Below are 18,387 nucleotides of genomic sequence, written 5' to 3'. Positions count from 1 at the left end.
ACAACTAACCATGCAACCAAGGTTTAATGTAGGTTAAAAGGTTTTCAAAAGTAGGTTAAATTCCTGGACACGGTAATAAATTTTGATACTAAAAGAAAGATCTTTTTGAAAGGAGTACACGCGCAATATGACAGTCCTCCATGTATCACTAACCATTCAAATGTAATTATGGCCTCGGTTATTGTATATCAAATGTAAATTAAACTCTAAGGTCAAGGTCATGAGATAAAAGAATTTCTTACTTAAAGAAAAGTCTTGTCAGTAGAGAAACGCATATGAAATCCCTATTATTAACCATTCAAAAGTTATGACCAAGGTTACTGGGAGCCAAACTCCACGGTGAAGGTCATGAGGGAAAATAATCTGTTACCTAAAGGTGTGAAATATGAAAGCCATATCATCATCCATTCAAAAGGTGTGGGAAAGGTTACAATGTTTGCGGACAAACATTCAAACAGACGGACAGAGGAAAACTACATGCCCCGAATCTCCGATTAAGGGGGCATACAAAATCCTGCCATGTAACGTGATGAAACGTACTGAATAGCACTAAGCGTGTGAATTCTGGCATTTATATGAAATATGACTTTACTTTGACAACATTAACAAGGTGTAATATTAGTTCTGAATGTGCAATCCATCACTAACCTGATAAAACCGTTTATGCGGACAGAGCTTTTTTAGTCCGCTTTTGGTAGGGTCGGGCCTGGTCGACTCTACAGTTGCCGGTATACATCAACCATTCTCTCACCAGATGCCAAGTTACGCAAGCTCCACATACAACTCGGAATCACGCGAGACTTTAATCACGTGAAATAAACATTTCATTCTCGTTTCTGTTTTCCCTTTAAAAATTCTGGCAACAGGTTCTTTTCATAGCCAACTGGCACTTTCATGAGTACAATTTCATCTTTTGGCTGTTTGTATCTTATTTTCCAAGTTTTATCGTATTTTTACAGCAACTTTTACTTCCGATTTCATGTTTACATCAAACCACATGACTATCCTGCATTCGTAAACGTTCTAAATTCAGGATTTAAAAAACCCCAGTGATTTTAAACAATTTACAGTAAACATTAATTCACCTGTACCAAAACCATTTCATAATATGACAAAAATTTAGTCCAAAACATAAATGATGTATATTAGAAACTTTTACAAGATTTCGGACGTCTAGGTGTAATGTCCGTAGAACATGGATCACATTGTTCTCATCTTATGATAAAGTGGTAACATACTTTATAAAATGTAGAAATCGAGCATCTGTAGCATTGCATGGGGATATATGTCAATATCTAACTTACAACAAGCTGGAAAGAGTCTTAATCAAAGTGTCTTAGGTGCAGAATGGAGGACCACGAGTTGAAAGACGCATTCCCAAGACTCTTCATATGAACGAGTCTGGTTTGTGTTTCACGTGGTATTAGTTGAGAACAAACAAGAATCAAAATTCAATTTCATTTCTAACCAAATCTCTAAAAATCCCAGTTATTTCTTAAACTCTAAAAGGAATGATAGAGTAGTAGTGGTCAGAGCGAAAAGACGAAAAGTGAGAGGGGAGAAAAGTGGATAGGAGAGTAGATGGTGTGTTTTACGTGTTTCAAGCTTTGTAAAGATGTGGGACAGTACGATGAATGTGAAGAGAGTGGGGAAGTTTAAAGGAGTGAAGAGAAAGTGTAAGGGGGTGAAGAGAAAGTGTAATGGGGTGAAGAAAAAGTGTAAAGGGGTGAGGAAAAGTGTAAGGGAGATGGGGAAAGTTTAAGGGAGTAAGGGAAAGTTTAAGGGAGTAGGATAAAGTGTAAGGGAGTAGGGGGGAGTGTAAGGGAGTGAAGAGAAAGTGTAAGGGAGTGGGGGAAAGTGTAATGGAGATGGGGAAAGTGTGAGGGAATGGGGAAAGTGTAAGGGAGTGGGGGAAAGTGTAAGACAGTAGGAGAAAGTGTAAGAGAGTAGGGGGAAGTGTAAGGGAGTGGGTGAAAGTGTAAGAGTAAGGGAAAGTATAAGGGAGTGGGGGGAGTGTAAGGCAGTAGGGAAAAGTGTAAGACAGTGGGGGGAAGTGTAAAGGAGTAGGGGAAGTGTAAGGGAGAAGTGGAAAGTGTAACTGAGTGGGGGAAAGTGTAAGGGAGTAGGGGAAAGAGGAAGGAAGTAGGGAAAATGTAAGGTAGTAGGGGAAGTGTAAGGTAGATGGGGAAGTGTAAGGTAGTAGGGAAAGTGTAAGGGAGTAGGGGAAGTGTAAGGTAGTAGGGAAAGTGTAAGGGAGTAGGGGAAAGAGGAAGGAAGTAGGGAAAATGTAAGGTAGTAGGGGAAGTGTAAGGTAGTAGGGGAAGTGTAAGGTAGTAGGGAAAGTGCAAGGGAGTAGGGGAAAGTGTAAGGGAGTAGGGGAAGTGTAATAGAGTAATGTAAAGTGTAAGGGAGTGGGAGAAAGTGTAACGGAGTAGGGGAAGTGTAATGGAGTGGTGGAAAGTGTAACTAGGTAGGGGAAAGTGTAAGGGATAAGGGAAAGTGTAAGGGAGATGGAGGAAAGTGTAAAAGATTTGGGAAAGTGTAAGGGAGATGGGGAAGTGTAAGGGAGCGGGAGAAAGTGTAAGGGAGCGGGAGAAAGTGTATGGGAGTAGGGGAAATTGTAGGGGAGTAAGGGGAAGTGTAAGGGAGTGGGGGAAATGTAAGAGGAGGAAAAAGTGTAAGGGAGTAAGGAAAGTGTAGGGGAGTGGGGAAAGTGTAAGGGAGTAAAGGAAAGTGTAAGGGAGAAGTGGAAAGTGTAAAAGATTAGGGGAAAGGGCAAGGGAGATGGGGGAAATGTAAGGGAGTTCGGGAAGTATAGGGGAGTAGGGGAAAGTGTAAGGGAGTGGGTGAAGCGTAAGGAAGTGGGAGAAATGTAAGAGAGGAGGAGAAAGTGTAAGGGAGTGGGAGAAAGTGTAAGGGAGTAAGGGGAAATGTAAGGGAGTAAAGGAAAATGCAAGAGAATGGGGGAAGTGTAAGGGAGTATGGGAAAGTGTAATGGAGTGGTGGAAAGTGTAACTGATTGGGAGAAAGTGTAAGGGAGTAGGGGAAAGAGGAAGGGAGGAGGGGAAAGTGTAAGGTAGTAGGGGAAAGCGAGGAGAAAGCGTAAGGAAGTGAAGAAAGTGTAAGGCAATGAGAAGAAAGTGTAAGGATTGGAGAGAAAGTGTAAGGGATTAGGGAAAAGTTGAAGAGTGTGAGGAGACAGTGTAAGAAATTAAGGGAAGTGCTGTGGGTTGGGGAGAAAGTAAAAGGAAGTGAGTGCAAGCTAAAGGAAGTGGTGGAACTTGTAAGGGAATTGGGAAATATGTAAATGTGTGAGAGAAGGAGGAAGAAAGAGAAAGGGAATAAAGTGTAAGGGAATGGAGAGAACGTGCAAGGAATGGGAGGGAGATACCGATGTAGAATACGCAAATATCATATTCTAAGAACGTGTCCAAGGACTTCGATGGGCGACAAAAATCGGGAGAGATAGGTGGAAAATGTACTCCATAGACCATGTCGAAATATATCGGAAATACGAATCAGTACATTGATGTGGTACATATAATTGTGACGTGGAGATACATTGATGTGGTATATATAATTGTGACGGGAAGATACATTGATGTGGTATATATAATTGTGACGGGGGGATACATTGATGTGGTATATATAATTGTGATGGGGGGATACAATGATGTGGTATATATAATTGTGACGGAGAGATACATTGATGTGGTATATATAATTGTGACGGGGAGATACATTGATGTGGTATATATAATTGTGACGTGGAGATACATTGATGTGGTATATATAATTGTGACGGGGGGATACATTGATGTGGTACATATAATTGTGACGTGGAGATACATTGATGTGGTATATATAATTGTGACGGAGAGATACATTGATGTGGTATATATAATTGTGACGGGGGGATACATTGATGTGGTATATATAATGGTGACGGGGGGATACATTGATGTGGTATATATAATTGTGACCGGGAGATACATTGATGTGGTATATATAATTGTGACGGGGAGATTGTGGGTCGGAGCTCCGTTCGTGTTTTGGCTGTGCCAAACCTGAGGCATAAAAGTAGGTTTTGATTGATCCTTCGACAAACACTCGGCATTTAGAAGTGAGAGTCGCAGATCCTTAAAACCCGAGGCCCTGTATCGCGTCAGCATGATGAAGAACCCTCACTGTTACGGCCCTGATCGCAAGCATTTGTGTCATTTCACCTACAACTCAATTTGAGTGAAAATTCTAGAGGAGACATAAAACAAATAAACAAACGAATGAGCATTTGTTTAACACATACACCGACCACAATTTAACCACATAAGTATATAAGGCATATTTGACTACTACAGACGTTTACACTACAGCCTATGTGTGTATTACTTCTGTTTTTACGGCTTTATTTGCCAGGTATTTGACATTTTCATTCCGCAATTATTCCATAATCAAAACAAGCATTCTGAGAGTATTGCATGACAATACATAGTCCCCTACCGGTTGCAAAAATCACTGTACCACAACAATATTCAAAGTTCATTATGTAGGTTATGGTAAAAGGGAAAATTGGGGAACCAGGATAAGAATGGTTGGAAATCAACTACTATTCGAGTAAAGACTAGACCATGAAAAAAGACAAATTTATAATTAGGTTTAGGTCTTTAACCAAGTCAATAAACTGTGACATGTAGATGAGCATGAATAATTTAGCTATATTGTAGTATTACTATGCTAGAAGTTTTAATGAGTGTAATATTCTTAATTCTTATCTACAGATATAAGAAACTTGGATGTAAACTAACAATTCATGCTATTTTTCCACGTCCAAGGGCCATAACTTAATGGAAAATCAACGGACCAAGATGAAATTCAAACTTGATCTGTAACTTTTTATGGCAAAGCAATGTACCTAATATCAAATGAATATCTGCAAGCACAACCAAAAAAAAAAAAAGTCCAGAAAACTGATAATTCATGCTATTTTTCTAAGTTCAAGGGCCATAACTAAGTGAAAAATCATCAGACTGAAACTAAATTCAAACTTGATCTGTAACTTGTTATGACAAAGCAATGTAACAAATATCAAATGAATATCTGCAAGCACAACCAAAAAAAGTCTGGAAAACTGATTATTCATGCCATTTTTCTAAGTCCAAGGGCCATAACTAACTGAAAAATCAACGGACCGAGACGAAGTTCGAACTTGATCTGTAACTTGTTATGGCCAAGCCACATACCAAATATAAAATAAATATCTGCAAGAACAGAGAAAAAAAGTGCGGAAAACTGGACTGACGGACAGACGGACGGAAAGCAAACCTAAAGTCCCCTCGACATCGTCGGTAATGGTAAATATAATGACTTTATCATCTATGTTTAATGATAATTTCAGCATCAAATCCTCAGATCTAGAACTATCATGAGAAGGTGGAGACAACTGAACTGGACATTATCAATTCACGTTCAAAGTTACTGGCAAGTGATGCGAATATTCCCTATGCAACCCGCCAGAGAGAGCCACGCATCACTAAGCGTAAAATGGGTTACGACCACGCTTTGTTCGTCCTACTGTTGAGGTGAATGCATACTGGATCCCATCTTTGAAAACAAAATTAAGCTTAAGAAACTGGTCTGGATTACAAAACCCATCTTCGCTACCCCAGGGTGTACGTACGATCCACATACCGCTTCTCTACAAAGTATAAGTAGTGTGGATCGTAAGCCCTTGGCTAACGAAGTCTTCGTATGAACGACTATTCAACAAACGAACACAGCAACATTTTAACTCTGATATAATCAGATTTTATATCTAAAAAGCAAATAATTTAACAAATGTATCTTTTTCAAGATCGCACACACAGTGAATAGAGGTTTCTGCATGTATCGTTATTGAATTGTAATAGTTTTGTAAGCTTTCCTTTCTTATGTGGACCAATAAATTAATCCTTAAACAAGTAATACCTATCTCTGATGTACAGAAGAGTATTTTTTCTTCACATTCTGTCCCTTATTTTGAAGATGACATTGACTGTGCCATGTATTATCTTATCTGATTTACTTTGGAATTACATGTACATGGCGTTTAGAACTAATTTCCCACGTGACCGTAGGTAATCACACAGATATCAGACACTAACCAACGAATTATGCAAAGCAATGCTGCTTTTAATCATATTTGTCCATAGTAGAATGATTAAGCATAATTCAATTTGTCAACTTTAGATTAAGAATTAGAAAAAGATGCAATTGCTTACGGTCAGTTTGAAAACAGTTTCATGCATTGCGCTATTGTATGTCAGTTATGTCAAAGCTACATGGACTGAAATACAGATATATTATAGAAAAACATATGTACAGGTGAGAACAGAAGTCCCATATAAGATACCCTCTACAAACCAACACTCCTTCTGAATAATTAGTTATTACAAGCGCACAAGAGCAACGTACAATACACAACATAAAATCTGACACCCCGAGGAATGGGGCACATTTAGTTACGACAATACACGTCCGCGTTGCATTGTAGTACAATCTAGACTCGCAGAACGAGCTGTACTATGACACAGACGATAAGTACCAACACATGCCTATAGTGTTATCCCTACATCACTCTTCCTCTGATGCTAGCAGTCTGAAGAGACACTCAGAACGACTGAGAGAACCGTGTGCTCCCTTTAATTTCTTGTTTGATCATGTCAGTTTTATTACATTTAATGTATTATACAGCCTTCGCAATACTCAAATTCTTAAAACGATTTTTTTCATCTTTAGGTCACTTCCAGATGTATGCATACTGTAAAAGACATTGCATTAGTTCAGAGCGTGCAATATCCGTTGTAATATAAGAAAAATGAAAGGAAATCTTTGTTTTATAACGTCTTCTAATAAACTGAGAAGTGATAATATACACATACATGTGTAAATATATATTTTTTAAAAATTATACATTCTGTCATCTTCTTAAATGTCTTTACCTTTCTCATTTGGAGAATAAAGAAATGTCTAGCTAGTCTGTACTGCGGGGCCCAAAAATCAATGAAAACTGGAGTAAAGTTTCCTTATATGTTTCATATTGTGTATATCTCTAAACTTGTATATCCGTTATGATATAAAGTTCAGAATTTTAACTTTGTGTGTTTTATTTTATTTCCGGACACTGTGATTCTTTAAAAAAAATCAATTGGATAGACAGTTGTATATATAATTACACACACATACACACACACACACACACATATATATATATATATATATATATATATATATATATATATACCTTGATTGAATGTTATCATTCAAAACGAAAGATCTCGTAAGTGACTAAACATTGATAAATACACTGTACGTGTATATATCACCGTTATTGCTGGCGAGAAGTTTATGTTCATGACAAACAGATAATCGGCTGCGATATTAATGGGGTTCCTATTTCAATTACAAAAGGGTCAACTAATCTATTTCAATCAACATAATTAACGCGAGCTTATAATAAATATCTCACGTGAAGTAAATATTAGTCTTACCTTGACAACCAAACGCAAAGAAACTATCACTTATAGAAAAGAAATCCCGCAGATTGCCTTGTAATTGTTTATTCCATTATAATTCCACACATTACTGTTACGTGTGTAGTGCATACTCCACGTGGTGTAACAACTCAAGGCTGATAGTCATAACACTGGTAATGTCATCCAAAGAAAATCCAGGTATTAATTATGTTACACACGAAACTGCAGCTCCCTCCCCCCCTCAAAAATCTCATCTGTGTTGTGCTCCATTGACTTGCACTGTTTCTTCTATAAACTAATTAATTGATAGTGTTGGGAAGGACAAGAGTGGCATCAATGTTACGGGCGCGCTTACAATCCGGGCATTGAATTAATTATCTTAGACAGGTCTTATTCAGCACTTTTGTTTCCTTATGTCAAAACTCCTCTCCCGCCACATCAATATTAGTGGTAAGAATATTGTTTACGTATTTAACATTGAATAATACAATAAATTGAAATTAAGTTTGATTCGACGTTTTCCCCTTAAAATTCATCTTTAACGTATTTGCTACATAGTGACGAAAAAATGGGAAAGGGTACGTTCTACCAACAAGATAAATCGTTGTGGCTCAAATGCTGCTCTAGAAAATATGTTCCATGTATATGCACGTACGAAATTTGTTTTTAGTAATCCTGTTAAAATACCTACAATTTTGAAGAAAACACATTGCTATAATCTTATACATGTACTAAATGATTGCAAGAAAGCTAAACCTCACTTGTTTCTGGACTAAAAATGTGCCAAATCAAAATAGTTTTTATCTTGATGATTCAGAATTGTCATTCACGTGCAGCTTTCTCACAATATATATGATTCGATATTCAAAAATAAAAAAATGTGAACATTCTACATGAAGTATATTTTTTAAAACACAGTCCGCATTTTTATCAACATAAAAGATCTTACGTTGGCGCGTGCAGGCACACGTGATGCGTTACGTACGTGTCAGAATTTGTAGTCAGCATTGTGGTTTCCGTTGAAGCAAAACTTGCTAACGCGATATTCTGCGTTTTTTAACCTCTTGCAAAAGTCAAGGTATATACCATCGTTGGTGGCAATGCGGATTTGACATGGAGAATTTATGCAGATAATGTAATTGAAATACATAAGGCTACGACACATGTTCATCTATTTCTAAGCTTTTTGATAATTAAGGTATTGACATCGGTACGGGGCACAGGAGTGAACCTTGTTAGATTGGGAAATCTCGGAAAATCATCGGTCACCGGCAGATGTGTATGACAGGAAGCATGCATCTTCAGTAAGAGGAACTATTTTGATTCCTTCCACGATCCCGTATCGCATACATCAATAAATCTGAGCGATAGTTACACCCTGCACCCTGTGCGTGATATTTGAGTGCTACATTTTAAAATTCTGAAAGTGCATCGTGATCGTGAAGACATTGGAAGATTTGATATATTGACTACACTTGAGTCAGCATTGAGAGAATTTGTTTTATTTACACAGTAATAGACCGTTGTTTCTTTTGCCGATTGGAAACCGTACGTATCAATGGCTTACGCCCTTTTCAAACAGAAATTTTACGAGAGATGAAAGAGAGATCCTCGGAGGAAGCACCTTCTGTTTCAAAAGAAACTTTTAAAAGACAATACAGAGACTGTTGTCTTACCGTGCAGTGCGTCCTCGCAGTCAGCATCTCACATACACGCATCCTCGCGAACAGCTGGTGCTACAGGAAATCTCACATACACGTGTCCTTAACTAATTCTCAGTCTAAATTAAAGTTGAATATAATTATCTGTAATCAGTCCTGACTTGCAAATGAGTGAAGACACATTACAACTCTTTGATACTCTATTTACAATGAGTCCCTTACTCCCGATACCCACATATGTATGCTAATATATATGTACCGTCTTCCTTAACCTGTGTTTGATCCCAATTAGCGAGACAAATCAATTAAGTTTTAGGAATCTAACCTATGTAAAACCTTTTACATTACCTTCTTGATAAATGGTACATGACGGATTTTGAAAACTTGCATTAGAATTGAATATCATGGGCGAAATGTGGGTTTTCTTAAACTATGTACAAAATATTGTAAAATTAAAAATATAGAATCCCTTTTACCTCGGATGTTCTGTCAATTGTTTGTACATATTGTACCCAACCAATACAAGTACACGATAAATGGTTTGTATACGTATCATACCGATATACATGTACGTCTTTACATTCAACTCTTGTATTGTGATTTATTGGCATTGCGTTTCTTTGTTAGCTGTATGCCTGTAATCTTGACGAATTATCAGTTTTGTGGAGGGTCTCGTGGTCTGCGCGGATCGTTAGATAACCCTTAAAAATAAACATATCACAACAGACTGTGTGATGCATTGTTTATGTTACATAACAAATATTGTTACTGAATATTTCACGATACTTCTCGGTAGAATTGCACGAAAATTCCAGAACGCCAAGTACGGAGCCTTAATAAACACAGCGCGTGCACGTTGAAGAGTTCCAATGAATAAATATTTTCGCAAGTTAATAAAAAGAAATACAAGTATTCTTCCCAAATATTCGATAAACATTAAGATATTAAACGGGGGGATATTTCCTTCTCAAATTGAATAAAGTAGAGAAGCGCCGATACAAAAATCACTTTTTTAAACGAAAAGTTGGAATGTGGTTCATGTAGGGTTGCCCTTGGGTAGGACTAAGAAGTGATTTTCAACTCCTTTCCTCTTGTAATCGCTTTTCTAATGTAATACAGCACCAGTACATAAAGACGACCCCTATAACCATGTAATTTTCTTATTTATTTGTAATTTTCTTATTTATTTAAAGATCACACACCTTTCAGACTTAATTGCGGGTCATTTCCAAAATTGTATATTCGGAACGAAGGTTGGTACTAGAATGGTTGACGTCTCTATACAAAAACTTTTAAAAGATATTTTATTCTTGTCAGCAATTAGAAGTCCCTGAATAATGCTGACGTCAGTCATCGCTTCCAGCATAGAACGGAAACCACGTGAGGCTATACTGGAGAAGGCGAGAGATAAACTCGTGGCTTCAGCGCGACTGAGGAGGAGGATTTAACGTACATGTAGTTGGATGAAGTTAATTTTGGTCTGTTGTCAGTATGGAGAAAGATTTAATCACGAAAGAAAGGGACAAGCTGAAAGCGACTGGTAGGAACAGAATGTTTTTGAGGGGAAGTAAACCACACACATGAAGACTGTTCAAGCAGAACACCCGAATCTTAATGAGTGAGATGCCACACGGAAACCAATGCACAATCATGTCACAATGACCTCATAACTAAAACACACGACAAAGATCGAATAAACGCTTTTTCATGTAGCATCGTTAGGATCGAGAGCTCGAAGAGGTTCATACGCATCAAAGACGATAAGAGCCCGAGGAATTCCAAATATACAGAAAGGATAGGAGGCTGAGGAATTCCAAACACACCGAAGTGGATAGGAGCCTGGGGTGTTCCAAACACACCAGAAAGGATAGGAGCCCGAGGTGTTCCAAACACACCAGAAAGGATAGGAGCCCGAGGAGTTCCAAATACACCAAAGGATAGGAGCCCGAGGTGTTCCAAACACACCAGAAAGGATAGGATCCCGAGGTGTTCCAAACACACCAAAGGATAGGAGCCCGAGGTGTTCCAAACACACCAGAAAGGATAGGATCCCGAGGTGTTCCAAACACACCAGAGGGGATTGGAGCCTGAGGAGTTCCAAACACACCAGAAAGGATAGGAGCCCGAGGAGTTCCAAATACACCAAAGGATAGGATCCCGAGGTGTTCCAAACACACCAGAGAGCCATGTCAATTAAACCTGTGAGTCCAATATGTGTGGCATTAATGAAAACATGAATACCCGAAGTGTGTAAATTTCATTTTAAATTCTGACATTCTCTGCTTTGTGGAGAGCAAAACAGACGATACAGATGTTATTGAAATTCCAGGTTTTGTTTCACACATGAAAAATAGAACCCAGACACAGCGGAAGTTAAATCTGGTGGTATCATTTTTGCAGTTCGTGAAGGTCTTGTGAAACATGGTCATGATAAAACATCGGACTGTGTTTTATAATATATATATTCTAATTTGCATTATTTATTTGTGTCAGAGTATTTTATTTAGTATCTTAGAAATATATTCCTCGGGAAAGTACACAATACTCATCATTTGAATTATTTTCAGAAATTAAACAAGAAATGTTAAACTATTTCCAAAAACCCTAAATGGGTTTGCTTACTTAGCGATTTTAAAAATAAAGTTGTCAGATTTTGTTTGCCTGGAAAACTTTTCCGCAGACTATAATGAATGATATGATCAAACTTGCCGATCTGTAGATGTTAACATGCTGTCTGAATTCAAAGTGCAGCATGTCTGTAGATAATGTATGTAATATTTGGATTTCTTTGTTTCAAGTTCCCTTTGAACATTTTTCACTCTATCCCCTTTATAGAAGTGGTCAGGCAGATATTTCATCCATAATCTTAGGAAATCATCATCTTTTCATTTTGGAAAATGCGTAAAGAGAATATTTTGATTCATATTGATATGTTACCCTCTGTAAGTGATACATCACAACTTTAGACCTATGCTTAGCGCTCAGACCTGTAGCAGTGAGGGTTCGTTTAGACCTATGCTTAGCGCTCAGACCTGTAGCAGTGAGGGTTCGTTTAGACCTATGCTTAGCGCTCAGACCTGTAGCAGTGAGGGTTCGTTTAGACCTATGCTTAGCGCTCAGACCTGTAGCAGTGAGGGTTCGTTTAGACCTATGCTTAGCGCTCAGACCTGTAGCAGTGAGGGTTCGTTTAGACCTATGCTTAGCGCTCAGACCTGTAGCAGTGAGGGTTCGTTTAGACCTATGCTTAGCGCTCAGACCTGTAGCAGTGAGGGTTCGTTTAGACCTATGCTTAGCGCTCAGACCTGTAGCAGTGAGGGTTCGTTTAGACCTATGCTTAGCGCTCAGACCTGTAGCAGTGAGGGTTCGTTTAGACCTATGCTTAGCGCTCAGACCTGTAGCAGTGAGGGTTCGTTATTGTGCCAACGCCTGTGGCCGTGGCCTCCGTTTTTAAGGCCATATCCGAAAGACCCGTGACTCTCGCGTTTAAATATCAAGTGTTTGGCGAGATAACAATCACCATTGATATCTACATAGTCATAGAACAAGTGAGACTCGAACTTACGATTGTCAAAACGGCGTAAAATCACAATCAACGACCTCCAGTATACGACGAGAACGGTCTAACCACTGTGTATGTACTATTTGGGATATAAACTTTCAGACTTGTGGCGGTTTTACATCGAATCAATGCTCACTTTTGGAGATAGTTTTGCCAAACTAACATGTAAAGATGTTAATTAGTACTATGCTGTGTACCTTTGCTTTAAGTTTGAATGAACTTACAAATTCATGACTTGAAATCAAAGTAGTCTAAAAAGTAAATACCTAGCTTAGAACAGAACCCCCCACTGCTACGGTTCTAAGCACCATCAATTGCGGCAATTCAACTACCGTTGGTGACGTGTAAATATGAGTGAGGAATTCCTGAAGGTGCATGTACGTCAAACATTGCAGAACGTGTTTACAGTCGATATGAATCGTAATGTAATTTAGATACTCTATACTTGGGAATACAAGACAACAATGGACAATGCGATCAAAAACATTAATTTCAGCATTTCTAGAGCACTGATTTAATATTTTGCTTAAAAGTGCAAATGAAAGGCGTATTGGAGTTTTGAATAGTATAACAGCTGCTTGTACCTTGCATTTAAAACTAAAAGCTGTCATTGACATCAATTCACTGTTGGAAGGTTTAAAACATACATGTACAAATGATGTGGATTATGTTGCATATCAAAATGAGAGGATAACGAACAGTGATCAATATCATAACTCTCCTATAAGGAATACAAAATAGAGAATTGGGCAAATACGGACCCATGGTCATACCATAGGTGGGATCAGGTGCCTAGGGGGAGTAAGCATCCCTTGTCGACCGATCACACCCACTGTGAGCCCTACATCTTGATCAGGCAAACGGAGCAATCCTTATTCAAAACCAGTGTGTAAAGAACGGCCTAACCATCGGTATGAAACAAGTCACAGCATTTGACCCAATGATAGGCTGTATTGACAATCTAGATCGCTATAACGACCATAGAATTTGTGAATTGCTGCCTTTAAACGAGAGTGTTGAAACCCCTTCAACATCAACTTGTTTGTCAGTAGCCTGTCTCGATTTAAAAACTGATCATACATAGAACAAGCTCTTGCGTATCGAATCGGTTGAAAGATATAAAATCTCTATTCTGTATTGCTTATAGGGATTATGAGATTGATCGCTGTTCGTTGTCTTCACCTTTTATAAACATCACGTACAGATGATAATGAAACATTGCTACATAAATATGGGGAGTTGACGATGGAGAAGTTGAAGTCATAAAGTTGAATTGTTAGTTTGCTGTTAACATCTATATGCAATAAAATATTTAAGTACGAAGAAGATGTGGAAGACTCTGTGATGTCTTTTATTTTCGATTTCACTGGGATATATCGAATCGAGAACATCGTACTTCTCTTATGTTGAAATTAAAAGTTTCATGATTTTGTTAGATACATGTATATTATATTCTAATTTCCTTGTATTGCTTCTGATATTGATCTTGTTTTAATTGAAGAAAAAAGCAACAAAAACAAAACAAACAAACAAAAACACCCTCCATCTGATGGATGAACAGCTTGATTCGTTAATTCGTGAGTTTTAGAGAGCAAAATTACGTTATAGATATTAGAATAAAATATTCTTTTTCTTTTGTACCTCTGTCGGCGCGGGTTCGAATCCCGCTCGCGCCAGTAAGTGAGAAAGTTTCCCAGTTTACTTTCGGAAGGTCGGTGGTCTCTTCCCAGGTATATTGTATCTGGGTTCTCTCTTCCACCAATAAAAAACTGGGCGCCACCATATAACTGAAAAATTGTTGAGTTTGGCGGAAAACATCAATCAATCAATATTTCTCATCTTTCTGGTTTCTTGTATAATGAAAACGCCATGCAGACTATCGTAAGGTCATGAATGCGTTCGAGTCCAAGCGGGGTTTAATTTGTTTTAATTATTTGCACTAAAACTGAAAATGTTTGCTGTATGAGGTAAAGTATACGATGAAGATAAGGAACAGTGATCGATCTCATGACTCCTATAAGCAATACAAAATAGAGAGTTGGACAAACACAAACCCCTGGACACACCAGAGATGGGATCAGGTGCCTAGGAGCAGTAAGCATCAATGTAACATCGTTTGACTCGTTACCATTTAAGATAGGCGTGTTATTCATCCTCTGAACAAATATTTGTTTTACTCGTTCGTCCGTATGTATCATCCTAAAACCCTATTAGACTTTAGCTGAACTTGTTGGAGTTGATATGTTGAACAAAATAATAAACTGATTAACGCGTATACTAGTTCATATATCGATCGGAAACTCATAGGTACATTATGCATGTACGTATACAAACTGTTGATTATCTTTTATCATTTTCCATTGTAGTTTAGTTGCAGACAATGGTGGTCAAGCACAGCTCAGTTGTTGTTTGATTAAACCTTTCCAATAAACGGACTGCATTAACAAAATCTAGTTCACTGCCTTTTATCCCGGACCTGACCGTTCTTAAAGAGAAGATGGAAACCACAGAAAATGATGATATGTATCATAATCATAATTTTGTACATCGTGTGACATCGGTCGTTGCCTAGCTACAAGGCACTGTCGGGACAGAGGATGGTGGTCTTACTAATTAAAAACAATAGAATCAGAATAGGAATCATGTAAGGTGAAGATGGTAAGGAAAGAAAACTACCGGTGTATAGCTATATTTATGATGATAATTATAGGCTACGATCCATATACCTCCTGTAATGTCACATAACTATATATCAAAGTGCATGGGCATGAAATAAGTCTCGTTGTGTCTAAGAGTATTGTAGACAAGCCCGATCGAAGTTTTGAGATTTTATTTTCCAACATAATCTCGAGCCCGAGGAAGTAACAATTCCAACGACAAGGGAGTTATTTCTATTCTCATTTTTGGAAGTAAATCATGATATGAAATATCAGCTGCCAAGGATGACTTATTTGTCCCAGTAAACCTTTATTTAATTTGTGCCGTGTGAAGGTCGATCAAGTCCTACAAGGTTAAGATGTAGACGTGCCTTCACTATCCTAGCAATGAAAATCTTCATACGTTCTACACGCGAATCGAATGGAATTAACATCTTGGAACATATACATGTGCGGCTTTAGTTAAACAATGAAATGATTTCTTTGTTGTTTTATCGGGTGATGAAGGTAGCTAGCATCATAATCCTCGTAAGTGGGTTATGAAAAATGTTCTGCTCTGCTTGCTACCTTCATCACCCATTAAAATAACAAACAAACAAAAAGACGTTGTATTGTTTATGGTTATATTTTTATGTATTTTCAAAAAATATATAAACTAGATTTAAGTATTAAGATATCACGTGAACCCATTCGTTACTTTAAACGGAACAGCCAATACACTCTTTGACCCTGACGACGCTCCATATTTGGTAATGATTACGCGGACAGGTGGTACTAAAAACCGGATCAAACTAGTTTGTAACAAACATGTATTTATTGTATATGATGAAAGCAATGTTCAATTTCAAAAAGAAATTCAAGACAAAAGATTTAGTGAACGTATCGGTAAATTGACGTATTAAAGAAATCACGAATAATCGGTAAGGTGGAAGAAATGTTCATCCCTGACATACGATCATGTGACAAGCGCACGAGCTGTTGGTCCCACAGAGACAATGCTAATAAACGTGGTGAGAAAAAGCAAATAAAACGCTTACCCCCACTCATTAAGATAAAAAAAGAGGAAAATATTTTTAACATATATCAAATTCATAGCCTCTGTAATGAACTCCAGCGCTCGTCATGTAGACGATTTATTTTCTCTAAATGCCCGCGGAAGTTTTACTTTCAAAGGGTCAGGTATTTTCATGTACATTTTCCTTGCAAATAAAACATACAAACGTATGCATGTAAATGAATTACAGGTCTAAATAGTAACATATGTTTGAGAAAACGTAACGTGTGTTGTGAAATTTGATATTAAAAAAAAAAAAAAAAGGAAAAGAAAAAAAAAAAAGAACATAAATTAACCCCCAAAAATGTAAATTAAAAAAAGAAGTTGAAAAGGGTCATATATAACAGTACAAGAAAGGGAACGAATAAAAAATAAAGTTCAGAATTTAACTCATTTACGCTTATCGTTATCAGATTAATGTGATAAAGTAAAATTGATGGACTAATATTTTCGATGAAACTATATTTCAAAATGAAGGCTACCTGCGAGGAAACTGCAGTTACGATTAACTAACGATGGCGGCCGGTTGGATGCTGTCAGACTTCTTCATCGATATGTCGATGTTGGCAATCGTTATCCTGGACACGCCTGTGGGACCGGTGTGAAAACCGATAAACTGCCCTTCTGTAACCACAGGTGTTTCCCGTCTCTCTGTACAGTACAGACAGGTGCGTTTCCTTTCTGTGATGAAGTTATTGTGTACATGGAACACTGGCAATATTTAGAATGCAATGTTGATAATGCTCGCGATGTATGCACTTTGTCAGCACGCGCGAAATTAGCGAATTAATATGTTACTAACTGCCACTGTGTAGTGTGGTTCTTTAGCGGGTGAGGAGTTCAGATAGCAATGGGAAGCACTCTTCTTTGTGCGAAAAGGTTACTTACTGTTTTACCGGTCACTGTTCATTCTAATTCGTGACTTACACCAGCTCAGGTATTGTTATATCATAATTCAGCAGAATTTAGTACTAGAGTAAAAATCATCTTCAGTAAATAAAATGCATCTGTTCTCACAGTGCTCCCTCAAATAGAGCAGAAATAGGAAAGTACAAAATGGTCCAGTTTGAGACCTTGTACATGTATGTCCTATCTATGATGCCAAAAGGAACATAAGATCAATTCATGAAAAACTTCCCGTAGTCATACATGTATCGGTGAGTCGATATGCTCGACCAACCATATTTAAAGTAAAAATCTTTTTAAACATAATTAAAGTAAAAGATATTCTGATAAATCATCAAAGCCGACGAAATCAGGCCCTTGAATTTTGCAAGACGAGGTCGGGGAGAAACATGTTCATAAAGATAAGTCAAATTTGTATACAGTATGTTTAACAAGACTAAACAGTAGATCGCCCAAAAATAATTGCAAGCTTTAAAAAAATTTCTTGTAATATGCATCTACATAGGTCGAGATAGAAATCAATGCGTATTCGAATTGAACATCTTGACCAGCATGTTGTAAAACATATTGACTAGTATGTTGTAGGCAAATACAAAACTATATTTTTAAGCAATTTACTGTGTTTTACGACTTGGTGTGGTGTTTCCGCTGTGCATTCCTTTAGCAAAAAGAACTAAGTATCACAAAAGCGCCCCGCTTTGTGGCATTATTTGCTAAGGTCAAGGTCCATAACTCTTTCAAAGTTAGGTCAACAAAACCAAACTGTGATCAGTAACCCAACTCAAATAATTTATGTATAAATGTGCAATGAATAGCTGCAGGGATAGCCAAAAAACGTCTGGAAACTGTCAATGCACACAAACACACAGGACGATCACTATAGGGCTCGCGCCGATACGCAGAGCTCTAAATACACTGTAGTAAATATTGTTGGTCAAATATAACTCACATAGTACTGTATATATTGTACGCCATTACAGTTACGCTTCAAGTATATTTTATCTCAATAAGTATAACAATTCACTAGGTTAGAGGAAGT

The 18,387-nt window shown here is 37.7% G+C and overlaps 1 protein-coding gene across 3 annotated transcripts in view; it reads right to left on the bottom strand.

Annotated features, from left to right (window-relative positions):
• Positions 1-18,387, bottom strand: part of LOC125649427 (muscarinic acetylcholine receptor M1-like) — a 59,341-nt gene that overhangs the window by 27,289 nt on the left and 13,665 nt on the right. The window contains exon 1 of one of the 3 annotated variants that reach the window (XM_056166961.1): positions 9,188-9,415. The exons of 1 other annotated variant lie outside the window; for it this stretch is intronic. The gene's annotated coding sequence lies outside the window, so the exon portion shown is untranslated. Of the gene's footprint in view, positions 1-7,526; positions 7,897-9,187; positions 9,416-18,387 lie in introns of those variants that run through there. One more of the 3 variants, XM_048876975.2, reaches the window with a different exon arrangement.

This window comes from Ostrea edulis, chromosome 5 (assembly GCF_947568905.1).
Source record: "Ostrea edulis chromosome 5, xbOstEdul1.1, whole genome shotgun sequence".
Taxonomy (NCBI): domain Eukaryota; kingdom Metazoa; phylum Mollusca; class Bivalvia; order Ostreida; family Ostreidae; genus Ostrea; species Ostrea edulis.
The sequence above is the reverse complement of the archived record's forward strand: the minus strand, read 5'-3'. Positions and strand labels throughout refer to the sequence as shown.